We start from the raw sequence: 27,505 nt of genomic DNA, 5'->3' as shown, positions 1-27,505 counted from the left end.
TTCCCGAGCTCTTCGCAATGCTAAAGGCTGCGGAGGTAGAAATCAAGAAGGAGCATCAAGTGTTGATGGTTAACAAGACCACTAGTTTCAAGAAAAAGGGCAAAGGGAAGAAGGGGAACTTCAAGAAGAACGGCAAGCAAGCTGCTGCTCAAGTGAAGAAGCCCAAGTCTGGACCTAAGCCTGAGACTGAGTGCTTCTACTGCAAAGGGACTGGTCACTGGAAGCGGAACTGCCCCAAGTATTTGGCGGATAAGAAGGATGGCAAAGTGAAAGGTATATTTGATATACATGTTATTGATGTGTACCTTACTAATGCTCGTAGTAGCGCCTGGGTATTTGATACTGGTTCTGTTGCTCATATTTGCAACTCAAAACAGGGGCTATGGAGTAAACGAAGATTGGATAAGGATGAGGTGACGATGCGCGTGGGAAATGGTTCCAAAGTCGGTGTGATAGCGGTCGGCACGCTACCTCTACATCTACCTTCGGGATTAGTTTTAGACCTGAATAATTGTTATTTGGTGCCAGCGTTAAGCTTGAACATTATATCTGGATCTTGTTTGATGCGAGACGGTTATTCATTGAAATCAGAGAATAATGGTTGTTCTATTTATATGAGTAATATCTTTTATGGTCATGCACCCTTGTGAGTGGTCTATTTTTGTTGAATCTCGATACTAGTGATACACATATTCATAGTATTGAAGCCAAAAGATATAAGTTTAATAATGATAGTGCAACTTATTTGTGGCACTGTCGTTTAGGTCATATTGGTGTAAAGCGCATGAAGAAACTCCATGCCGATGGGCTTTTGGAATCACTTGATGCTTGCGAACCATGCCTCATGGGCAAGATGACTAAGACTCCGTTCTCCGGAACAATGGAGCGAGCAACTGACTTATTGGAAATAATACATACTGATGTATGCGGTCCGATGAGTGTTGAGGCTCACGGTGGGTATCGTTATTTTCTGACCTTCACAGATGATTTGAGCAGATATGAGTATATCTACTTGATGAAACATAAGTCTGAAACATTTGAAAAGTTCAAAGAATTTCAGAGTGAAGTGGAAAATCATCGTAACAAGAAAATAAAGTTTCTACGATCTGATCATGGAGGAGAATATTTTAGTTATGAGTTCGGTCTTCATTTGAAACAATATGGAATAGTTTCGCAACTCACGCCATGTGGAACACCACAGCGTAATGTTGTGTCTGAACGTCGTAATCGTACTTTATTAGATATGGTGCGATCTATGATGTCTCTTACTGATTTACCGCTATCGTTTTGGGGTTATGCTTTAGAGACGGCTGCATTCACGTTAAATAGGGCACCATCTAAATCCGTTGAGATGACACCATATGAACTGTGGTTTGGCAAGAAACCCAAGTTGTCGTTTCTTAAAGTTTGGGGCTGCGATGCTTATGTGAAAAAGCTTCAACCTGATAAGCTCGAACCCAAATCGGAGAAATGTATCTTCATAGAATACCCAAAGGAGACTGTTGGGTACACCTTCTATCACAGATCCGAAGGCAAGATATTCGTTGCTAAGAATGGATCCTTTCTAGAGGAGTTTCTCTCGAAAGAAGTGAGTGGGAGGAAAGTAGAACTTGATGAGGTAATTGTACCTTCTCCCGAATTGGAAAGTAGTTCATCACAGAAATCAGTTCCGGTGATTCCTACACCAATTAATGAGGAAGTTAATGATGATGATCATGAAACTTCAGATCAAGTTACTACCGAACCTCGTAGGTTAACCAGAGTACGTTCCGCACCAGGGTGGTACGGTAATCCTATTTTGGACGTCATGTTACTAGACCACGATGAACCTACGAACTATGAGGAAGCGATGATGAGCTCAGATTCTGCGAAATGGCTTGAGGCCATGAAATCTGAGATGGGATCCATGTATGAGAACAAAGTGTGGACTTTGGTTGACTTGCCTGATGATCGACGAGCCATAGAGAATAAATGGATCTTCAAGAAGAAGACTGACGCTGATGGTAATGTTACTATCTACAAAGCTCGACTTGTTGCGAAAGGTTTTCGACAAGTTCAAGGAGTTGACTATGATGAGACCTTCTCACTCGTAGCGATGCTTAAGTCTGTCCGAATCATGTTAGCAATTGCCGCATTTTATGATTATGAAATTTGGCAAATGGATGTCAAAACTGCATTCCTTAATGGATTTATTAAAGAAGAGTTGTATATGATGCAACCAGAAGGTTTTGTCGATCCTAAAGGTGCTAACAAAGTGTGCAAGCTCCAGCGATCCATTTATGGACTGGTGCAAGCCTCTCAGAGTTGGAATATACGCTTTGATAGTGTGATCAAAGCATATGGTTTTATACAGACTTTTGGAGAAGCCCGTATTTACAAGAAAGTGAGTGGGAGCTCTATAACATTTCTAATCTTATATGTGGATGACATATTGTTAATTGGAAATGATACAAAATTTCTTAATAGCATAAAGGGATACTTGAATAAGAAGTTTTCAATGAAAGACCTCGGTGAAGTTGCTTACATATTGGGCATCAAGATCTATAGAGATAGATCAAGACGCTTAATTGGACTTTCACAAAGCACATACCTTGATAAGATTTTGAAGAAGTTCAAAATGGATCAGTCAAAGAAAGGGTTCTTGCCTGTATTACAAGGTGTGAAGTTGAGTGAGACTCAATGCCCGACCACTGCAGAAGATAGAGAGAAAATGAAAGTCATTCCCTATGCCTCAGCCATAGGTTCTACATGTATGCATTGTGTACCAGACCTGATGTGTGCCTTGCTATAAGTATAGTAGGGAGGTACCAAAGTAATCCAGGAGTGTATCACTGGACAATGGTCAAGAACATCCTGAAATACCTGAAAAAGACTAAGGATATGTTTCTCGTTTATGGAGGAGACAAAGAGCTCGTCGTAAATGGTTACGTCGATGCAAGCTTTGACTCTGATCCGGATGACTCTAAGTCGCAAACTGGACACATATTTATATTGAATGGGGGAGCTGTCAGTTGGTGCAGTTCCAAACAGAGCGTCGTGGCGGGATCTACGTGTGAAGCTGAGTACATAGCTGCTTCGGAAGCAGCAATGAAGGAGTCTGGATGAAGGAGTTCATATCTGATCTAGGTGTAATACCTAGTGCATCGGGTCCAATGAAAATCTTTTGTGACAATACTGGAGCAATTGCCTTGTTGAAGGAATCCAGATTTCACAAGAGGACCAAGCACATCAAGAGACGCTTCAATTCCATCCGCGATCTAGTCAAGGAGGGAGACATAGAAGTTTGCAAAATACATACGGATTTGAATGTTGCAGACCCATTGACTAAGCCTCTTCCACGAGCAAAACATGACCAACACCAAGACTCCATGGGTGTTAGAATCATTACTATGTAATCTAGATTATTGACTCTAGTGCAAGTGGGAGACTGAAGGAAATATGCCCTAGAGGCAATAATAAAGTTGTTATTTATATTTCCTTATATCATGATAAATGTTTATTATTCATGCTAGAATTGTATTAACCGGAAACTTAGTACATGTGTGAATACATAGACAAATAGAGTGTCCCTAGTATGCCTCTACTTGACTAGCTCGTTAGTCAAAGATGGTTAAGTTTCCTAGCCATAGACATGTGTTGTCATTTGATGAACGAGATCACATCATTAGAGAATGATGTGATGGACAAGACCCATCTGTTAGCTTAGCATTATGATCGTTTAGTTTTATTGCTATTGCTTTCTTCATGACTTATACATGTTCCTCTGACTATGAGATTATGCAACTCCCGAATACCGGAGGAACACCTTGTGTGCTATTATAGTTTTTACTATTGGGTGTATTTGTGATTATTATATCTATCTTGATATTAATTTAGGGCATATAAATTAGTTAATTACTGACTACTGCCATTGGAATATGATACATTTGGCATATCAGTGGAGTATGACATGATTTCTCAGTTGCATGGACAATTCCTTGCTTGCCCTGCCTAGACTTCCATTTATGGCCTAGGCGAGGCGTTTGGCCATTGCCTAGTGCCTAGGAGTGCCTAAGCACCTCCTAGGCACTGCATTTTCCAACAGAGCCTATGCATAAGCATATTATATACCGGATACTTGAGCCACTATTGACAATTATATATGCTGGGCGGAGCCAGGTACAGTACACGTTCTACTCGTGGTAGACTTCGTGCCACGCATGCCACCTTTGTAGTCTTCCCCAGAGGGATACAACTCATGATAATTAAGGGTTTACCCGTGGACGCGACCTCTGTAAGGGTTTGCAAAGGCTATGAGCGACAGGCTTTTACTGTCACCTCGAATTACCTCCGCGTCCTAAACCTTAACAACGGCAGTGATATACTTCATGGCCATAAGGCACAAATGTTGAGTGGGGCCCCTTCGCAACATTCACAAAGTTATTAAACTAAGCATTCAACAGAGGATCTCATATCCACATTAAATGTTTCAGATCCTACACATACCAAGGTTCATCCATATCCCCGGGAACTTGGGGTCTACTCACACATGAAGGCAACAAACATCATGACTATGGTAATGGAATACATGGATGGGAGATTGAAGTGATACACCAAAGGATCCACTAGGGTTCTTGATGTTGCAGATGATAAGGATGTGGGTGGTGATGTAGTGCAGGACGATGACGGTGGTGATGAGGTTGTCCTCTTCCGCTGTGAGAAGGATCCCCTCCTTCTCCTTGAACAATTTGTTAGGGCATATTTCTCCCTTAGTGGTTTTGGTGATTGATGACAATCACTACAAAAAAAGACACATCCGTGACATTATGGTTGAACGCTTTTTTCCTGTCATGGTTATGACACTTCTATGACGATAATTGTGACAAAAATACGTTTCATCATAGATGTGGTGGGCTCCTACTTCTATGACAAAACATCATTACAAAAAAATGGGCTTTTCGTCCTGGACGGGCCGGGGACGCACCTGCATGACATTCTTTGGGTCGTCCATGACATAAAAAATCATGGTAGAAGTGAGGGCGAGGAAATTTTCGCGGAGTTCCCGGTTACGGTGGGTGGTTGGGGCCGAGCGATGTAGTGTGGTTTGCGCGTTTCTCTATCGTACGCGCGCGTGGTGTGAGCCGTGTCGCTATAACTGAACCCGAGCGATCACACTGCTACGTACTGAAGCTGATCGATCGATCTTCACTGCTAACTAAAACCGACCGATTCCGTAGCTGCTAACTGGACCCTATCGATCGATCCTTCTCGCTGCTCATTGAAGCTGATCGAGCCCCCGTGCGAGACCTAGCCAGCCGATGTGTTGGGTTGCCTCTCGATGAACAATGCCCATTGCTGTCGCGCGTGTGATACGTAGAACGAGTCGAGACATGGTGAGTCGACCTAGCTGGTTGGTTGGCTGTGGATGAACAGTTTCCGGTGGGGGTTGGATGAACAGGCCCCCGACCGTGTGTAGGCAGTTGCCGCTGGAGGAAGTGGATAGTAGATGAAAAGTAGCAGGTGGAGGCTAGAGGATGTCGACAGTGGATGAACAGTAGAAGGTGGAGGCTGGAGAGGTAGTCGACGGTGAATGAACAGTAGCCCGTGGAGTCCCATTTTGTGGTACGCCACACCCCTCCCGATGAACAGGACCCCGTTTCGACCATAGGTGGTTGGAGAGAAGTCCGTTTCCTCTATTTTGCGGTACGCCACACCCCTCCTGATGAACATGACCCCGTTTCGACCGTAGGCGGTTGGAGAGAAGTCCGTTTCCTCTGTTTTGCAGTATGCTAGACCCCTCCCGATGAACAGGATCCCGTTTCGACCGTAGCCAGTCGAACATAAGGTTGTTTCCTTCGTTCCGCGATACGCCATACCCCGTTTCGACTGTTCCGTCCAAGCTGGTTGGTTCCCGTTGAACGTGATGCATTCCGATCGGATTTGTTGCCTCCTAATGGACACGACGATGTTTTTCCGTTCCGACCCAGCCAGTTGGCTGCTGATGAACAGGACACCGTCGCTGTACGCGTTCGAGACCACACCCGTATGTACGTACATGGCCGTCTTTTTTGCAGCGTGGCTGTCGTATGTGTATGATTGTGGCTTGAAGCAACGTCGGTATTTCCCCAAAGAGGAAGGGATGATGCAGCACAGCGGCGGTAGGTATTTCCCTCAGTGATGAAACCAAGGTTATCGAACCAGTAGGAGAACCAAGCAACACTACGTAAACAACACATGCACACAAATAACAAATACTCGCAACCCAAGGTGTAAAAGGGGTTGTCAATCCCTTTCGGGCAACAGCGCCAGAAATTGGCAAACGGGCGTGAGAGAGTAGTAAATATTGATAGATCGAACGCCAAATAAAATAAAGTGCAGCAAGGTATTTTTTGTATTTTTGGTTTAATAGATCTGAAAATAAAAGCAAAGGAAAATAGATCGCAAAGGCAAATATATTAAAGAAGAGATCCGGGGGCCGTAGGTTTCACTAGTGGCTTCTCTCGAGAAAAATAGCAAACGGTGGGTGAACAAATTACTGTTGGGCAATTGATAGAACTTCAAATAATCATGATGATATCCAGGCAATGATCATTATATAGGCATCACGTCCAAGATTAGTAGACCGACTCCTGCCTGCATCTACTACTATTACTCCACACGTCGACCGCTATCCAGCATGCATCTAGTGTATTAAGTTCATGGAGAAACGGAGTAATGCAATAAGAATGATGACATGATGTAGACAAGATCTATTTATGTAGAAATAGACCCTGTCATTTTATCCTTAGTAGCAACGATACATACGTGTCGGTTCCCCTTCTGTCACTAGGATCAAGCACCGTAAGATCGAACCCACTACAAAGCACCTCTTCCCATTGCAAGATAAATAGATCAAGTTGGCCAAACAAAACCCAAATATCGGAGAAGAAATACAGGGCTATAAGCAATCATGCATATAAGAGATCAAAGAAGACTCAAATAACTTTCATGGATAAAAAGATAGATTTGATCATAAACTCAAAGTTCATCGGACCCCAACAAACACACCGCAAAAAGAGTTACATCATGTGGATCTCCAAGAGACCATTGTATTGAGAATCAAACAAGAGAGAGGAAGCCATCTAGCTACTAACTACGGACCCGTAGGTCTACAAAGAACTACTCACGCATCATCGGAGAGGCACCAATGGAAGTGGTGAACCCCTCCGTGATGGTGTCTAGATTGGATCTGGTGGTTCTGGACTCTGCGGTGGCTGGAATTGATTTTCGTCGACTCCCCTAGGGTTTTTGGAATATTGGGGTATTTATAGAGCAAAGAGGCGGTCCCGGGGGCACCCGGGATGGGCACAACCCACCAGGGTGCGCTTGGGCCTCCAGGCGCGCCCTGGTGGGTTGTTCTCCCCTTAGGGAACCCCTAGGCGCTTCTCCGACCCACCGGATGTCTTGTGGTCCAAAAAAAAATCCACAAAAAGTTTCGCTGCGTTTGGAGTCCGTTTGGTATTGATTTCTGATAACCCACAAGTATAGGGGATCGCAATAGTTTTCGAGGGTAGAGTATTCAACCCAAATTTATAGATTCGACACAAGGAGAGCCAAAGAATATTTGAAGGTATTAGCAGCTGAGTTGTCAATTCAACCACACCTGGAGATTAATTATCTGCAGCAATGTGATCAGTAGCACAATAGTTTGATAGTTTTGATAGTAGTGACAACAGTAATAGTATCAGTAACATTGATAGCAGTATTTTGTAGCAAGTGTAACAGTGATGATAGCAATAGTAACACAACAAGAACAATATAAGTAAATTCGTAGGCATTGGATCGGTGACTTGTTGGATGATATTCATCATGTGATAGTTATAACCTAGGGCGATATGGCACTAGCTCCAGTTCATCGATATAATGTAGGCATGTATTCCGTAAATAGTCATACACTACTGCAGGATGGTCCAAACGCGACACTACGATCAGAGACCCTTCGAGAAACTGTGTGCGATGCCATAATCGCAAACAGTGCTGTATGAAAACCGTCAGAAATGTGTAAAAAGTTTGCGATGACGGATGCATCAAACACGGTTCAAGTTTTAGTTGCGTGTGCGATGAAGGGCATACGGTTCAGTTCAATGAACTGTTTGCGATGAGGAGGAACAAAAGAAACGGGCAGCCAGATGGAGGCATGTGCGATACACAACATACGGTTCACTCGGATGAACTGTTTGTGATTAGGCAACACAATGGAAACGGTTCAACTGAACAAGATGTGTGTGATACATGGCAAACAGGCCCGTAATCTGAAATGTGTGCGAAGACCAATAATAACACAGACGATTGCTGCTAATAAGCCGTGTGAATTGCGCTGTCTATAGTAGAATAACATGTGTATATATATATATAACTGAAATAAACATCCAATTACACAAGTGACTATACAGATCATTCGCACACACCTCAATAAACAATTGCATGCATTCTAAAGTAGGAGAAATGATTGTCTAGTCATCTACTTCTTGTGACGCTCCCGCCACTGCTATGTGGCTCGATCCCTCTTCTGGGTCAGGAAGAAGACAGTTCCTCATGTCAATGATCCACCTGTACATCTCGTAGCTTGTGTACGCGTCCATGGCCGCATACTTGACATGTTGTTCATCCAGTCTCTTATGCCACACACTGTGCCAGGCTTTCTTGTCCTTATTGCTCTCTTGCTTCATCTTCGCGTAGTAGGGGTCGATGATGGCCAAGGCGAGGTCAACCAAGGAGTTCAGTTTGCTTTTGTCGGTGCCCCAGACCTTGTAGTGGTGCTGGATGTTGTCAAGATTCGGGCATTTCAAGTCCGAAACCTTGAGCACTTTTAGATCGTTGGTGGTGTCCACCGTAGCGAAACTATAGTCAGAGCTCTTGATAAACCTGGAGAAACGCTCGCAAGGCCTTGTGGCAAGGTGGAAGTGGTAGACGAGGACGTCATGTCGCACGCACAACTGGGCGACGGCAACCTTCTGATTGTGCCCGGCACGACCGATGGTGTACTCGAGGTCGAAGCCGGCCACTCGGTACTTGTCCTCGGCAAGGAACTACTCCATAGTTTGGATGGAGCTCTCCACCGAGACCAGATTGTTCGTGTGCACCACCGAGAGGGCCTTCCCCCTCACGTGGGTGTCCACTACATGATGCATGGTGAACTGCCCGCCGTTGTCGTCGTCGGCCGCTGGGAGCGCCATTGGAACCGCTAGATGTCCTCTCTGTATGTGTCCTCGTGGGTGTGCTTATCGTGATGTGTGAGACGAGAGATGAAGGTAAATGGCCGCAGGAATAAAAGGGGGCCAGGCGGCGTGGATTATCGGCGCGTCCGCATGGCAGTTTTTGCAGCGGGTAACTGCATCGTCGCGCCGCGCCCGGCGCAACCGCTTGCACAGGAACGTGCGTGATCGTGCGCCGGCCCAAAACACTGGAAGCGCGCGTGGAGGGACGAGGGCAGAGCACCCGGAGGGACGCGAGAGCAGAGCGCGCACGGCGGGACGCGAGGAGAGCGCGCCGCGGCCGCCTGAACCGCAAGCAACCACACGCATGGAGCAGTTGGACACACATCAAATGGCCTCCTACAAGCCGGCCGACAGTTGCGTCGCTGCGTAGAGAGCGGCCGTGTGGTACCACCTCCGTCTAGTCTATAGTCTCCTTTATATTCCGTGACATACTTTGCCCTCAAATTTAACCAACAAAATGTTAATGCATGTTTTAAAAATTATATAATTGGAAACTATGTTCAAATACAAATCCAACTATATAATCTTTGGCGACATGCATTCATATTTTATTAGCTAAATCATACTTATAAACCAGGACGGTGGTATAGTAGGTAATTAAATCGCAAATGTTTTTTATTAACCGTATGTGTACGTGGCCTTTCGTCCTCCTGTCGCACGTCTTGTCACCCCGCTGCCGCAGACGGCTTACAGCACAAGCTTGCGCAGCGTGCGGGGGCGTTCTTTTTGCCAAACGGTGGCGCCAATGAATCATCAGTGAGCCCGTTCCCGCGCAACCTCGCAGGTTCCCGCGCAAGCTTCCCGCCCGACTCGATGAAATCCCCCAAAATCCTAATGCTTACCGGCCTACTATAAAAACCCTCACGGCCGGCGAGTCCCGCGTCGCATTTTCCCCTCCATCCCTGTAGCTTATCTCGTCTGCTTCTCCCACATTCGCCAATGGCACCGGTCCGTTGTCGTCGCTCTGCCACTCCGCCATCATCAGAGGACAGCTCCAGCTGGGAGGCTACACCGCGGCAGCGGCGCAGTCCCCGGCGTAGTGTAGTGCGCGTGGCGCTCCTGTTGGGTGTGCGCGGAACACCCACCACACGCTCCGCCGCCGGTGCCCGTCGGCAGCTGTTGCCGGCCGCCATTGCCGCCACACCACCGTCGAAAGCCAGGGCCATCGCCCGCTCCACCGCCGCGGCCCGAAGGCGGGAGATGGCCGTCGTGGCTGCCACCCCACTGCCGGTCACTGTGGCCATCAGTCGCTCCGCCACCGCGGCCCGAAGGCGGGAGGTGGTGGTCGTGGCCGCCACCCCATCGTCGGCCGCCGTGGCCGCCAGCCCACCGTTGACCGCCGGGGTCATCACCCGCTCCGCCACCGCCGCCCGAAGGCAGGAGGCGGAGTTGGATGCCCGCATGTGCGACAGCGACCTTGCGCGCTACACCGAGTTCCTGCGGGAGGAGGAGGAGCGCCTCGTCGAGCATGCGAAGAGCCTTACAGCCGCAGTGGCAGCGGCACATGCCGCCTCAGAGGCGAGGAATCAGGAGATCTACGAGGAGAACCACCGCTTCGAGAGGGGTCGTCAGGAGCGGCAGAGGGCGTTCGAGGCGAGCGTCGCTGAAGCTGCATTAGCGGCAGGCACCACATTGCGGTTGCCCAGCTCGTCGGTAGGCTCCTCCTCCTCCGCCTCTTACTGAGCGTGCTCGGCAGAGGAGAGGCAGCCGGAAGTAGTACAAAGCCCCTCTGCAGTAGTAGTGGTAGTATTTAGGGGCTATTTTGTTCAGTTCATCTGACTATAGATGTGGTGGAACTGTACAACGTACTTAAAATTAGCTAGTATATATAGTTGAACTAGCTATTTCAGTACGTGGTTGGCAACAATTGGGGAAAAGTTTGGTCGGTTCAGTTGTCGAGTTGAACTGTTTGTATAAATTAAGAACGACTGCTTAATCTATGAATGAAATCTATGCTTAATTACTGAATTTTAGTTGCAAAAATTAGATACTACTAGTGATTTTTAGCTTCATATTTTGACAAATCGCAGTGTTACAAGGATTGCCAAATCTTACCAAATTGTTTGTACGTGGTTCCACACAGGTCATCCAAAACAACCATTTGCGTTGAAGGGATGCACAAATCATGCGCTGCTCTCACTTTGCATACGGGTGTTCTATCTAAAACATTTGCGATCAAGAGCTACAGAAATCCCGCTCGGCACATTTTCTCTTGGCTTCCTGGGGAAGCTGTCGGTTTGCATACGTGTGTTCTAACTAAAACGTTTGCGATGAGTGTTTTATATTTAAAAAGCGAATTAAACTGCGGCTTGGGCGCCATTAATGGAGAGGATGCGAGCAAGGCGGGCGGCATGGAAGTCAAAGGGCTCGCTTCCCAGTGAGCCTACACAGCGTACATCTAGCACGCTTCCCGGTGAGCCTGCGCACTCAAGGACAGCTTGCACGCCTCTCGGTCAGCCTGCGCACCGGACGGTGCTCGCACGCCTCCCGTTCAGTCAAGGTCAAGTAGCTGTCCGCACGGCACCTCCTACAGCCATTAAAACCAAGACACGTGGCATCATGTGAATGGTTAACAGAATTTTGGATTTAATAGAATTTAAAAACCAGGCATCTCAATGTTTTGCCGGCAATCAACGGTGCCCTGGTGTTTGAAATTCATTCCCATTTCTTGCATGGGACCTAAGCATGCACCCAAGGACACATATTTGATTTTTCAACCAATTTATATGCACTGGAGCATGTGCATGTAGTTCAAATTTGAATTATGCACATAAATGCATTGAAAACTCAGTTAATGCATAAAATGTCCAAACGAACCCCGAAAAATCACAAAAATTCACACAACATGCCTGTTGTTCTATGTTGACACGAGAAATTTTTTTTGAAAGCAATAAGAGGCAATGGATATCGTTTCGTCCACAAAGGTGGGACATTCCCTACCGAAAACCATCATGCTTGTTGTGAGAAGCTCCGGTTTGTGAGAAGCATATACCCAAACCTGCCCCAAATGGGACAAAATTTGTACCACGACATGTTGATGCCGCTCCATGATAGCATGCCAAGTTTCATGAATTTCAGACGAGTTTTGGATTTACTAGAATTTAAAAACCATGCATCTCAATGTTTTGCCGGCAATCAACGGTGCCCCGGTGTTTGAAATTCATTCCCATTTCTTGCATGGGACCTAAGCATGCATGCAAGGACACATATTTGATTTTTCAACCAATTTATATGCACTGGAGCATGTGCATGTAGTTCAAATTTGAATTATGCACATAAAATGCATTGAAAACTTGGTTAATGCATAAAACTGTCCAAACGAACCCCGAAAAATCACAAAAATCACACAACACTCCTGTTGTTCTATGTTGACACGAGAATTTTTTTTGAAAGCAATAAGAGGCAATGGATATCGTTTCGTCCACAAAGGTGGGACATTCCCTACCGAAAACCATCATCCTTGTTGTGAGAAGCTCCGGTTTGTGAGAAGCATATACCCAAACCTGCCCCAAATGGGACAAAATTTGTACCACGGCATGTTGATGCCGCTCCATTATAGCATGCCAAGTTTCATGAATTTCAGACGAGTTTTGGATTTACTAGAATTTAAAAACCATGCATCTCAATGTTTTGCCGGCAATCAACAGTTCCCCGGTGTTTGAAATTCATTCTCATTTCTTGCATGGGACCTAAGCATCCACCCAAGGACACATATTTGATTTTTCAACCAATTTATATGCACTGGAGCATGTGCATGTAGTTCAAATTTGAATTATGCACATAAAATGCATTGAAAACTCAGTTAATGCATAAAAATGTCCAAACGAACCCTGAAAAATCACAAAAAATCACACAACACTCCTGTTGTTCTATGTTGACACGAGAAAAAAATTTGAAAGCTATAAGAGCCAATGGATATCGTTTCATCCACAAAGGTGGGACGTTCCCTACCGAAAACCATCATGCTTGTTGTGAGAAGCTCCGGTTTGTGAGAAGCATATACCCAAACCTGCCCCAAATGGGAGAAAATTTATACCACGGCATGTTGATACCGCTCCATGATAGCATGCCAAGTTTCATGAATTTCAGATGAGTTTTGGATTTACTATAATTTAAAAACCATGCATCTCAATGTTTTGCCGGCAATCAACGGTGCCCCGGTGTTTGAAATTCATTCCCCATTTCTTGCATGGGACCTAAGCATGCACCCAAGGACACAGATTTGATTTTCAACCAATTTATATGCACTGGAGCATGTGCATGTACTTCAAATTTGAATTATGCACATAAGATGCATTGAAAACTTAGTTAATGCATAAAAATGTCCAAACGAACCCCGAAAAATCACAAAAAATCACACAACACTCCTGTTGTTCTATGTTGACACGAGAAAAAAAATTGAAAGCAATAAGAGGCAATGGATATCATTTCGTCCACAAAGGTGGGACGTTCCCTACCGAAAACAATCATGCTTGTTGTGAGAAGCATATACCCAAACCTGCCCCAAATGGGACAAAATTTGTACCACGGCATGTTGATGCCGCTCCATGATAGCATGCCAAGTTTCATGAATTTCAGACGAGTTTTGGATTTACTAGAATTTAAAAACCAGGCATCTCAATGTTTTGCCGGCAATCAACGGTGCCCCGGTGTTTGAAATTCATTCCCATTTCTTGCATGGGACCTAAGCATGCACCCAAGGACACAGATTTGATTTTTCAACCAATTTATATGCACTGGAGCATGTGCATGTAGTTCAAATTTGAATTGTTCACCTGAAATGGCTAGAAAACCAATTTAATGTATAAAATGTTCAAACGAACCCTGAATAATTCCAATTCTTTTACGACACACATATAGTTGCATGTTCACTCCATATAAAAGGTCTAGCAATTCAAACACCATCCATTGCCGCTGTGACCCCATTTTGTAATTCGAATCAAGATGAAAAATCAAGTAGATCGCACACAGTTTATTATCAGCAACCGTGTGAGATGTAGTACAAAATATCTTGGAGCACCGTTGGTGTATAGTACTCCTATGGCTTACGCGAGAAGGTGCGTCGGCTACAGTCCACAGCCGGCGTCTCAAGCACACTAGCTCGCTCCCCAAATATCATTTCACTGTTCAATCGTCGCTGGTGAAAGATGGGCACGTGGACCCGCGTCGTGAGGGCAACTTCGGTGGCCCACTCTGGCGAGAGCGCGGCCGCAGCCGCCATGCACGTGCTAACAAGGTGCATGAGCGGTCGCAATTTGCGACCGGGCGGCAAAGGCAGCCCAAACGGCCGTTGTTGCTTCTCAGGTGGCGGCAGCAACATCTACCTCGGGGATAGCAACTAGCAAGAGCGGCACAGCAGCTGTCCGTTCCACAGCGGCGGCCTTAGCCCTGATGGAGGCCGCCCATGCCGAGCTCCTGGCGGTCACCGCACAAATCGAACGAAGCTTCTCCGACAACGGTCGGCAACCCACGGCCGAAGAGCTGGCAATCGCCGAGAGCGTTCGAGCAGCCGTCCGTTCCTCCGCCGCATACCTTGCGACGACGAAGCCCGTCCAAGCCCAGATCGTGTCCGCCCACGCCCAGCTCGTGGCGGCCTTTTCGAAAGAGATGGTGGACACGGGTGGTGAGATGCTTGCCAAGTATGGTGTGATGGATGCCATGGAGCCCCTTCCCAGGAGACCGTCGAGCGCGAGCTGGACATGGAGGCGGCGACGAAGATCGACGAGCACCAGCCATAGTAGTACTCTATGTTTTGTTTAATTAAGAGTGCCGGTCTTTAATTTGTTAGAGTAATGTTTAGGTCAGCTAGCTCTGTTTAATTGCTGAACTTGCTCGATTAAGAAGTGTGGGTGTGCTGTAGTCTCCTTTGTGTACCCAAATTATGCAATGACGTGGATGACCACTGTAACCATGGAAATTCGAGCCAAAACTTTTGACGTTCAAACTCATCACACACGGGTTAAGCTATCTGAATCGTTTGTGATGTCCACATATCGTACACAGTTCTGAATAAGGGACCGTGTCTGATGACACTTTGAGCGCCAGTTTTTTGGCTGAAGCGATTCCAAATTTTCGGCTTCCGCAGAAATATCTACCTCCCCGCCCCCTCCCCCTCCCCCTTACCAAAAGCCACATTTCCCCTCTTTCCACCTTACTTTCCAAGTGAAACCTTCACTCCTTGCTTGCAGCGCCGCCGCCTCCTTGCCGGCGACCCTCCTTCACGCTGCTCGGCCTCCTCTATCCAGGCAGGTAATCCACACCCGACCCCTATCCTCCTCCTCCTTCCACATCCCACATGCCCCGACCGCCGGCACGAGCGCGACACCTTCCACCGAAATCATCGACCCCTCCACCAAATAAGCGCCGGCCTAAGCCATGGTGCACGCAATATAGCCAGGACCTCAAGGCGCATTTGGCAGCGGAGAAGCAAATCGCGACCACACGCGCGGATGAGGTCGCGATGGCTGCCATTCGTGCCGACCCCCAGATCTTGAAGGAGCACCTTGCCAATTGCTAGCTATGCCGGTTAAGCATGCTCGGTTTACCCGTTGCGTGTGTTGCTCCTGCCTTTCCTTCACAAAATCTAGTGAATTGTGCTATCTAATTTCACCATGTAGTTTGTTGCTCTAGTGTATATGTTCTATATGTCGTGCAGTGTGGTGCTCACTTATTAACTGTTTTGTTAATTAGTTGTCATCTTCAGTTAACTGTTTGGTTCAATTCTGCAATTGTGATGTTCAATTCTTCAGGCTGCAATTTTGTATTGTCTTCCATGTGAGAAATAAATCGAATTTATCTTTACAAAATTGTGGGTGCATTCTGTTATTGTATACCATGTGAGGAATAAATTGAATTTGGCTGTAGTAAATACATGAGAAACAAATACAATTGCTACAATTGGCTGTTGTTAACTGTTTGGTTAACTCTCTGATCATCTATTAGGAGTATGTTATATTGTGCAATGTGGTGCTCAGTTAATGTTTGGTTCATTTGTTGTGGTGTTTAGTTAACTGCTTGGTTCAATGTTATATTCTGCAATGTGGTGCTTAGTTAATGTTTGGTTCATTTGTTGTGGTGTTTAGTTAACTGCTTGGTTCAATTCTGCAATGCGATGTCCAATTGTCATGGGTAGAATTTTGTATTGTTGTGCATGTGAGGAATAAATCGAATTTGGCTGCACTTAATACATGAGAAACATATACAAGTGCTATATTTCCTAGTTCTTAATCATGCTTGGTTTGGGTAAATGGGTTTTCCGTGTGGCTTCAATTAATTTGATGAATCTGCAATGTGCTTATTTTTCATCAACATATTTTACTGATAGCATGCGAACCCTTACTTAACCTGATGACTAACTACCTTATATGTGTTGCAGGGAAACAATGGGAAGCACTGAGGTTTACAATCGAGGTTAGCACGTGCATGGTCCGTTGTCTAATAGCGCATTATTGTGAAATTGCAGGAACCATTCTAATATTTTGGTTTTTAACAATTTGGTCTTGCACATGTAGGTCCTGGTGTCAGAGGTTTTGACCCACTGTTCGACCCTTTTTGCATATGGGGAAATGAGTTGTCCATGAATATCAATCAAATCAAGAAACTCAGAAAGATTGTTAGGATAAAGAAATTAGCGACAAAAAACAACAAGATCTTTGTCTGCACAATGAAGAAGACATCAGTTCACTACAAGATGGTACTAACTATTATACCTTGCCTTTTTTTATTCCTTTGCCCCATTTCCAATATAAAGAAGATATTTATGCACATCCTTGTTTTCAGGCCTTTCCAAAGTAGTTCACTGATGATTACCTCTCAAACCACCTCTATGGTCAGGAGGCGAGGAAGGTTTTCATACAACACCCACGGTTCAATATTGAAGCGTTCCTGAAGAGGTCGAAGGACAGACGGTCCATCATCCACATGCACTGGCCTAAAGTTGCAAGGACCTTCAACATGAATGAAGGCTCAATATTCGCCTTCCACTTCAGCAGTTTCCAGATGAGATGCATCTGTCTATATACCGTCTATGATGCTAATTTCGAAAGGTTCTACATGTTGCATGTGGAACTTGCTGCTGGTGCAGTTGTGTAATGGGGTAGCTGAGTGCTAAAGCTATATCATGTTGTACTCTGATGTATTTCAATTATGAAATTCTGCTTCCTTAATATGGAAATGAAATATATTGTGTGCTTAATATGAATGTCAATTAGATTAATAAATGGATTATTAATAATAGGGCAATCAGCCTGCTAATGGCTAATTAGCCTGCTAATTGGGTTTTGATATTGCAAACGGTTGTTGAAAAAATACCGTGGGCGATTACCTCAGGCAACACACACAGTTTCTAGGAATAAACCGTGTTGAATCAATGAACAATCACACACGACTTTCTCTTGAAAACTGGTTGCGTTAGGCCACCTTGCGCAAACGTTTACCACATAAAAACTGTGTGTCATGGACAGACTTTACCACACAGATTCTTCTACGGACCGTGTGTGCTACATTCAATAACGCAAATGATGTAACGGGAAAAATTGTGCGTGATGTACGTGTGAACGGAAACGTTTTCCTTGGAGCGACTGTGTGGGATGTGCATACGAACGGAAACGTTTAGCGGGGACTGACTGTGTGGGATGTACTTGCGACCGGAAACAATTTCACCGTATAATTGTATTTTTTAAGCTCTACTATACGTATTTCCATATTTGAGTGCTCGCCGGTCGCACACGACCTCATTTTGCCGAACATGTGTGCCAGGAGGGCATATCCCCGACGATTTCTGGGTCGTGTGGGAAGGACCCCCCTACCGCCCACACTCAGTTGGAGACGGTTCCAAATGCCGTCGCGGAAAGGGGTTAAAAACCGTTTGTTTAGGACCGACGCACACCAGTGATACTTGCTTTATTAAAAGAACTTGCATGACATCTTTTGTCCTACCCTCCCGTGGCAGCAGGGTCCATATTGGAAACTAAGGGATATTAAGGCCTCCTTTTAATAGAGAACTGGAACAAAGCATTAACACATAGTGAATACATGAACTCCTCAAACTACGGTCATCACCGAGAGTGGGCCCGGTTGTTGTCACTCCGGGGTTGTCGGATCATAACACGTAGTAGGTGACTATAACTTGCAAGATCGGATCTAAAACATGGATATAAAGATGAATTCATAAACGGTTCAGATCTGAAATCATGGCACCCGGGTCCAAAGTGACAAGCATTAAGCATAGCAAAGTCATAGCAACATCAATCTAAGAACATAGTGGATACTAGGGATCAGGCCCTAACAAAACTAACTCGATTACATGATGAATCTCATCCAACTCCTCACCGACCAGCAAGCCTACGAAGGAATTACTCACTCCCAGTGGGGAGCATCATGGAATTGGCGATGGAGATTGGTTGGTGATGACGAAGAACGAAGATCCCCCTCTCCGGAGCCCCGAACGGACTCCAGATCTGCCCTCCCGAGGAAGAACAGGGCTTGGCGGCGGCTCCGTCTCGTGAAACATGATAATTCTTTCTCCCCGATTTTTCTGGAAATATGTGATTTTATAGCGTCAGGGTTGAGGTCTGCGGGGCCACCAGGTGGGTACAACCCACCTGGGTACGCCAGGAGAGGGGGCGCGCCCTGGTGGGTTGTGCCCACGCAGGTGCCCCTCTCCGGCAGGTCTTGGCTCCAGAAATTCTTATTATTGATATAAAAAATCCTCGCAAAGTTTCGTTCCATTCCGAGAACTTTTATTTCTGCACAAAAACAACACCATGGTAGTTCTGCTGAAAATAGCGTTAGTCCGGGGTTAGTTTCATTCAAATCATGCAAATTAGAGTCCAAAACAAGAGGAAAAGCATGAGAAAAAGTAGATACGTTGGAGACGTATCAACTCCCCCAAGCTTAAACCTTTGCTTGTCCTCAAGTAATTCAGTTGATAAACTGAAAGTGAGAAAGAAAAACTTTTACGAACTCTTTTGCTCTTGTTTGCATAAATAAGCTTAAACAGCACCCAGGTTTTCAGCCAGCATTATAACTAACCATGTCAACAATAACTCTTAAAGATTATATTAACTCATAGCAATGACATAATTAGCTAGCGAGCAATAATAAGAGACCTCAAACAGCAACATGTTGTCAAAACAACCATGATATAATATGACAATAGTGGTATCTCGCTAGCCCTTTCTGAGACCGCAAAACATAAATGCAGAGCACCTCCAAAGTTCAAGCAGCGACTAAACATTGTAATTCATGGTAGAAAAGATCCAGTCATGATGCACCCAACATTAGCTATACATAATGCATAAATCACGACCGCTGTGCTCTACTCAGTTTCTGGCGCTTGTTTTTAGAAGGTGATGACACAACAAAAAAAGTAAATAGAAAGTCCCTTCGCAGAGGGAAGCAGTGATTTGCAGAGGTGCCAGAGCTCAATTTTTAAAACAAAGATAAATGATATTTTGAGACATGCACCCTTCTTATTCACTTCACGACCATCAGTTACCAACATCTTCCATGCTAAGCACGCTAGTGGCGGTTCTCAAGCGGAAAGTAAAGGTTTTGACTCCATTGGGAGTTTTTGTTTGATTATTCAAGATATGAACTCTTTTTCATGTTTGCAGTTTGGGACTGGGCATCCCTAATACCGCCCATTTTCTCGTGCGATGGCGAGTGAATAAACACTCGACCTGAGAATAACCCGCTTAGCATGGAAGATATCGACCACCTCCTGTCATTCCATGAACGATCCAGGCACAAAAAAGGATAATTTTTAAAGTTTTTAGAGGTGGCACATGCAAATTTACTTAGGACGGCAGGGTAATACCGTATATAGGGAGGTATGGTGGACTCATCTAGAATAACTTTGGGTTTAAGGTTTTTGATGTACAAGCAGAGTTCCCACTTAGTACAGGCGAAGGCTAGCAATTAGATTGAGAAGCGGCCAGCTAGAGAGCAACAACGATCATAACCAAGCATTATGCATAAGTAACATTGGACACTAGCATGAGTAGGGTATGAACATGATGAACATAAATATCATAGAGGCTATGTTGGTTTTGATTCAACTACATGCATGAACATGTGCCAAGTCAAGCCACTCGAACATTCAAAGGAGGATACCATATCATCATACTACATCACAATCATTTTAATGCTATGTTGATATCCAAGATAAATCATTATCAACTCCTAGCTACTTATGCATGGCATGAGAAACTATGATCTCTAATTGTCATTGCAAACATGTTTAATCATAATGGGATGAAGCATGGGCACTAGGTTAAACATATTTACACAGACAGAACAAGTCGAGTTCATACCAGTTTCTCCTTGCCACGGCCAGCTCATCGAATATCGTCATTATTGCCTTTCACTTGCACAACCGAATGATATGAAAATAATAAGAGTGCAAGAGTGCCGTGGACTAAGCTGGAATCTGCAAAACATTTTATTCAACAAGAGAAGACAAGGTAGAATGTGCTCTTATTAGTTCAACAATTATTCATATGAGAGCCACTCAGCATTTTCATCGTGGTCTTCTCCTTGGTAAGACTCGAATAAAAAGAAAACTAATTCAGAGAAACACACTGAAATATTTTTGGAGTTTTTATTTTTAATGAGCAAGCAAATAAAAAGGGAAAGCAAAAACGACAAAAACTATTTACACGGGAAAGCTCCCAACAAGCAAAAGAAGAACAAGGAAATCTTTTTGGATTTTCTTTTTAATACTACTACTAAGCATGCTTAGAAAGTAAATTATTACAACTATTTTTTTTTGGTTTTTCTAAAGTTTTTCAAACACATAAGAACAATGCAAGAAAATAAATCCAAGCATGGATGATACAATGAAAAAGTGTGAACACCGACAAATAGAATGATATGTGAACATAAATATAATGTCGGTGAGAAACACGTACTCCCCCAAGCTTAGGCTTTTGGCCTAGCTTGGTAATCGGTCAGTAGCCTGGAGGGTAGTGGGGACCCTGAGGAGCTGGCATCCACTCATCCCACTGCGGAGGTGCCTGTGCAGCCTCTGCAGCAGCGTGAGCATTCCAGTAGGCGAGGATGTCTGCAGGCATAATCCGGTATCTGCCCCTAGCAACAGAATCAAACAAAGCAGGTGCAGGCAAGGGGATAACATCACGAGTGTCAATGCTATAGACCAGGTTATAAGGAATGGCAATGTTAGGACTATCATGTGCAAGAAAGTGATGGTGATACATGGCTGCCTGGTTTAGGTAAACCTTGGTCAGGGGGTAATCATGAGGGTGTATCCCAACCTCAAAGTGAGCCGCCAAATGAGTAGCAAAAATCCCACCATGTATCTTACCCTGAGATTTATTAAGATGGAGGCGACGAGCCACAATAGCTCCCAAGCTATAAGTGTTGTCACCCTCTATTGCACGACGTAAAACAGCAAGGTCTGGTGAACTAAGTGCACCCACCTTCTCCCTAGCAAGCAAGCATTTGGTAATAAAAAGTGCAAAGTAATGAACAGTAGGAAAATGTAAGCCAGCGTCAGTGATGGCTGACACTCCTCTCTCATCACCCACTGTTAAAGTGCGATAAAAGGCCTCAAACTTGGCCGGCCTAGGCTCAGCCAAGCTCCCATCAGAAGGGATCATGCATATGTTACAAAATTCAATAAGTGGTATTTGATGGTTTTCAACATATAAATCGAAGCTCACTTCAGGAGGATTATTTCTAGGCAAGAAAGTAAAACTTTGAACAAAGATGTTTGTGAGGATTTTGTGCTGGTCACACTCATCTGCGATGAAGTCGGTGAGGCCGGCATTAGAAATCTATTGCATGAACTCCTCAAGAATTCCAGGCTCTTGCAGGAACGGGGTGTGCGGCCATTCGCATGGCCGTACTTCCGCCAACCTCCGAGGGTGGAGATCACTGTCAGAAGACTCCCCAATAACACCCTTGGAGTTCTTCTTAGAGCCAAACTTCCTGAAGATATTCATGTCAGCGTACAATTTTTCCTATGAACAAAAATCTGAATTTTTAGTTCACAAATTTTTTCCAACAAAACTTCACAAAATTGATAGCAACTACTCATAGGGATACATAGAGGCCATAGCAAGCATTCAAACTACTTAGAACACTAAGAATTCAACATGCAAGCTCATCTACAGCAGCACCAAGAGTAGCTAATTATTCAAAGTATAACCCACTAAAACAAAAACTAATTGGACAAACGGTGGAGTCACATACCAATCAACAATCCCCCAAAACAGTTTCAGAAACAGTGATTCGAGCAAAGAGATCGAAATCCGTGGGTTTGAGCTCAAGGACACGGGAGAGAGAGCAATGGAGATTTTTTTCTGGAGGTAAGTGATGATGTGGGCTAAAGAGATAAGTGAGGGGGCCCACGTGGGGACCACAACCCACCATGGCGCGCCTGGGGGTCCTGGCGCGCCCAGGTGGGTTTTGCCCACCTAGTGCACCTCCCTCTGGTAATTTTTGCACCAAAAATTCTTAAATATTCAGAAAAAATCATATAAAATTTTCAAGGCATTCTGAGCACTTTTATTTTTGGGTCATTTTTTATTGCACGGGAAATTCAGAAAACAGACTAAACATGGCATTTTATTTTATTTAACTAATAAAAACAGAAAACAAAAAGTAAGGACAGAAGGTAGTGCTTACTAAATTCATCAACTTCATAGCGCTAAAAATGATTCATTAATAAGGTTGATCAGGTCTTATTAACAACCACTTTCGATTAGTATGAAACCGAAGAACTTCCGTAAATCACTAAGTTACCTCAATGGGGATATGCATCTCCCCAACTATAAGCATTTCATATTTCTTTTTGACAGTAGGTAGAGGTATTTGAAAACTTCCAATAGTGATTGTCGGAGATTTGTCAACAACATTAATACCATTCACTTGGGATTGTTTATTCGGAAAGTGCACCGTATGCTCATTACCATTAATATGAAAAGTGACCTTGCTTTTATTGCAATCAATAACAGCCCCTGCGGTATTCAAGAAGGGTCTACCAAGGATAATCGACATGTTGTCGTCCTCAGACATCTCAAGTATAACAAAGTCAGTCAAAATAGTAACAGTAGCAACAACAACGGGCATATCCTCACAGATACCAATAGGTACGGCAGTTGATTTGTCAGCCATTTGCAAGGATATTTCAGTAGGTGTGAGTTTATTCAAATCTAGTCTTTTATATAAAGAGAAAGGCATAACACTAACACCAGCTCCTAAATCACACAAAGCAGTTTTCACATAATTCTTTTTTGATAGAGCAAGGTATAGTTGGTATACCCGGATCTCCAAGTTTTTTAGGTACTCCATCTTTGAAAGTATAATTAGCAAGCATGGTGGAGATTTCAGCTTCCGATATTTTTCTCTTATTTGTGATGATGTCTTTCATATACTTTGCATAAGGAGGCATTTTCAAGATATCAGTCAAGCGAGTACGCAAAAAGACTGGCCTCAGCATCTCAGCAAAGCGTTCAAATTCTTCATCATCTTTATTTTTAGTTGACTTGGGTGGAAAGGCATATGTTTTTGAATCCACGGTTCTCTTTCTTTACCGTGTTTTCTAGCCACAAAGTCACTTTTATCATACCTTTTATTCTTTGTGGGTTATCAAGATCAACAAGTGGTTCTATCTCATCATCACTATCTGGTTCTTTTTCATTATTTGGTTGAGCATCTTCATGAACATCATCTTTATCTTTTTCATTATCACTAGGTGGATGTTCATTACCAGATTGAGTTTCGGCATCAGAGATAGAAATTTCATTTTCATTATCAGGAGGTTTCTCTATTTCAGGTTCGCTAGAAGCATGCAAAGCCCTATCATTTTTCTTTTTCTTTTTCTTTTTAGTAGGACTAGGTGCACTAGTGTTAGATCTTTGTGAATCTTGTATAATTCTTTTTGGGTGTCCCTCAGGATAAAGAGGTTCCTGAGTTATTTTACCTCCTCTAGTTGCAACTTTAACAACAAAGTCATGCATATTATGATTCATTTCATCAAGCAATTCTCTTTGAGATTTAGCAACTTGTTCTAACTGGGTTTGAACCATAGAAGCATGTTTTCCAACACCTCTAACATCATTTAAAATTCTAAATAACAAGTCACTCAAGTGAGCAATTATATCAGAATTATATTTCAATTGTTTCATAAGATTTGTATTGAAGTGATCTTGTTTTGTAATGTAGTTTTCAAACTCATAAAGACATTGACTAGGATGCATTGAGGATTGTCATTTTCACTAAATTTCATAAGAGAATTTACCTCTACCAGCTTAGGCAGTAGTGGTGTATTAAGCCCATGTATTTCTTCAATAGGAGGTAAAATTTTAACATCCTCAGCTTTAATACCCTTTTCCTTCATAGATTTCTTTGCCTCTTGCATATCTTCAGGACTGAGATATAATATGCCCCTCTTCTTCGGAGTGGGTTTAGGCGGTGGTTCTGGAAGAGTCCAATCATCATAATTTTTCAATATGTTATTAGATAATTCTTCAGCTTGAGCAATAGTTCGTTCCCTGAAAACACAACCAGCACAACTATCTAGGAAGTCCCTAGAAGCATCAGTTAGTCCATTATAGATGATATCAAGTATTTCATTTTTCTTAAGAGGATGATCAGGCAAAGCATTAAGTAACTGGCAAAGCCTCCCCCAAGCTTGTGGGAGACACTCTTCTTTAGTTTGAACAAAGTTAAATATTTCCTGTAAGGCAGCTTGTTTCTTATGAGCAGGAAAATATTTTTCAGAGAAGTAATAAATCATATCCTAGGGACTACGCACACAATCAGGGGTAAGAGTATTGTACCAAGCCTTAGCATCACCCTTTAATGAGAAAGGAAATAATTTGAGAATAAAGTAATAGCGAGTTTTCTCATCATGAGTAAAAAGGGTGGCTATATCATTCAACTTAGTAAGATGTGCCACAACAGTTTCAGTCTCATAACCATGGAAAGGATCAGATTCAACCAAAGTAATTAACTCTGGGTTGACGGAGAATTCATAATCCTTATCAGCAATACAGATAGGTGAAGTAGCAAACTTAGGATCATACTTCATTCTAGCATTCAGAGATTTTTCTTTGTACTTGCATAGTAATTTCTCTAGATCATCCCTATCCTTACAAGCAGGAATATCTCTAGTTGCCTCCTCACTCATACCATAACCTTCCGGTACCTTAGGCAATTCATATCTAGGAAGGCTAGTTCTAGCAGGTGTTTCAGGAGTTTCAGTTTCAAGTTCATCATCAGATGCAACAACGTCATGTTGTATAACTCCAGCAATTTGTTTATCAAGAAAATCACCAAGTGGCACATCATCATTATCAAGCATGGTACTGGCATCATCATAAGCATTATCCAAAGCAGAAGTAGCATCATCAATAACTTGGGACATATCAAAATTAATAGCATGTGGTGGCGGTGTTGCAAGTTTACTCATAATAGAAGGTGAATCTAAAGCAGAACTGGATGGTAGTTCCTTACCCCCCTCGTCCTTGAGGGAAATATCTTAGTCTTCGGATCCTTCAGATTCTTCATAGTGATAATATGATAATAATCCCAAGTGACTCAACAAATATTGCTATGCTCCCCGGCAACGGCGCCAGAAAACGGTCTTGATAACCCACAAGTATAGGGGATCGCAACAGTTTTCGAGGGTAGAGTATTCAACCCAAATTTATAGATTCAACACAAGGAGAGCCAAAGAATATTTCAAGGTATTAGCAGCTGAGTTGTCAATTCAACCACACTTGGAGATTAATTATCTGCAGCAAAGTGATCAGTAGCACAGTAGTTTGATAGTTTTGATAGTACTGACACCAGTAATAGTAACAGTAACAGTGATATCAATATTTTGTAGCAAGTGTAACAATGATGATAGCAATAGTAATGCAGCAAGAACAATATAAGTAAATTCGTAGGCATTGGATCGGTGACTTGTTGGATGATATTCATCATGTGACAGTTATAACCTAGGGCGATACGGCACTAGCTCCAGTTCATCGATATAATGTAGGCATGTATTCCGTAAATAGTCATACGTGCTTTATTAAAAGAACTTGCATGACATCTTTTGTCCTACCCTCCCGTGGCAGCAGGGTCCATATTGGAAACTAAGGGATATTAAGGCCTCCTTTTAATAGAGAACCGGAACAAAGCATTAACACATAGTGAATACATGAACTCCTCAAACTACGGTCATCACCGAGAGTGGCCCGGTTGTTGTCACTCCGGGGTTGTCGGATCATAACGCATACTAGGTGACTATAACTTGCAAGATCGGATCTAAAAGATGGATATAAAGATGAATTCATAAACGGTCCAGATCTGAAATCATGGCACCCGGGCCCAAAGTGACAAGCATTAAGCATAGCAAAGTCATAGCAACATCAATCTAAGAACATAGTGGATACTAGGGATCAGGCCCTAACAAAACTAACTCGATTACATAAAGAATCTCATCCAACTCCTCACTGACCAGCGAGCCTACGAAGGAATTACTCACTCCCGGTGGGGAGCATCATGGAATTGGCGATGGAAATTGGTTGGTGATGACGAAGAACGAAGATCCCCCTCTCCGGAGCCCCAAACGGACTCCAGATCTGCCCTCCCGAGGAAGAACAGGGCTTGGCGGCGGCTCCATCTCGTGAAACGCAATAATTCTTTCTCCTTGATTTTTTTCTGGAAATATGTGATTTTATAGCGTCAGGGTTGAGGTCTGCGGGGCCACCAGGTGGGTACAACCCACCTGGGCGCGCCAGGGAGGGGGGCGCGCCCTGGTGGGTTGTGCCCACCCAGGTGCTCCTCTCCGGCAGGTTATGGCTCCAGAAATTCTTATTATTGATATAAAAAATCCTTGCAAAGTTTCGTTCCATTCCGAGAACTTTTATTTCTGCACAAAAACAACACCATGGTAGTTCTGCTAAAAACAGCGTCAGTCCGGGGTTAGTTTCATTCAAATCATGCAAATTAGAGTCCAAAACAAGAGGAAAAGCATGAGAAAAAGTAGATACGTTGGAGACATATCAATTTCCTGCGATGTAAAAAACATTCAAAAAACAGCAACTGGCACTTGGCACTATGTCAATAGGTTAGTACCAAAAAATGATATGAAATGACTATAAAATGATTATAAAACATCCAAGAATGATAATATAATAGCATGGAACAATCAAAAATTATAGATACGTTGGAGATGTATCAGTGTACATGATTTAGACAGGACATCCTGAACTACTACCGCTCCTTACTCGGCCACGGTTCATCGTGGC

The sequence above is a fragment of the Aegilops tauschii genome, chromosome 2 (assembly GCF_002575655.3).
Source record: "Aegilops tauschii subsp. strangulata cultivar AL8/78 chromosome 2, Aet v6.0, whole genome shotgun sequence".
Lineage (NCBI taxonomy): Eukaryota > Viridiplantae > Streptophyta > Magnoliopsida > Poales > Poaceae > Aegilops > Aegilops tauschii.
This window is presented reverse-complemented; position numbering follows the sequence as displayed.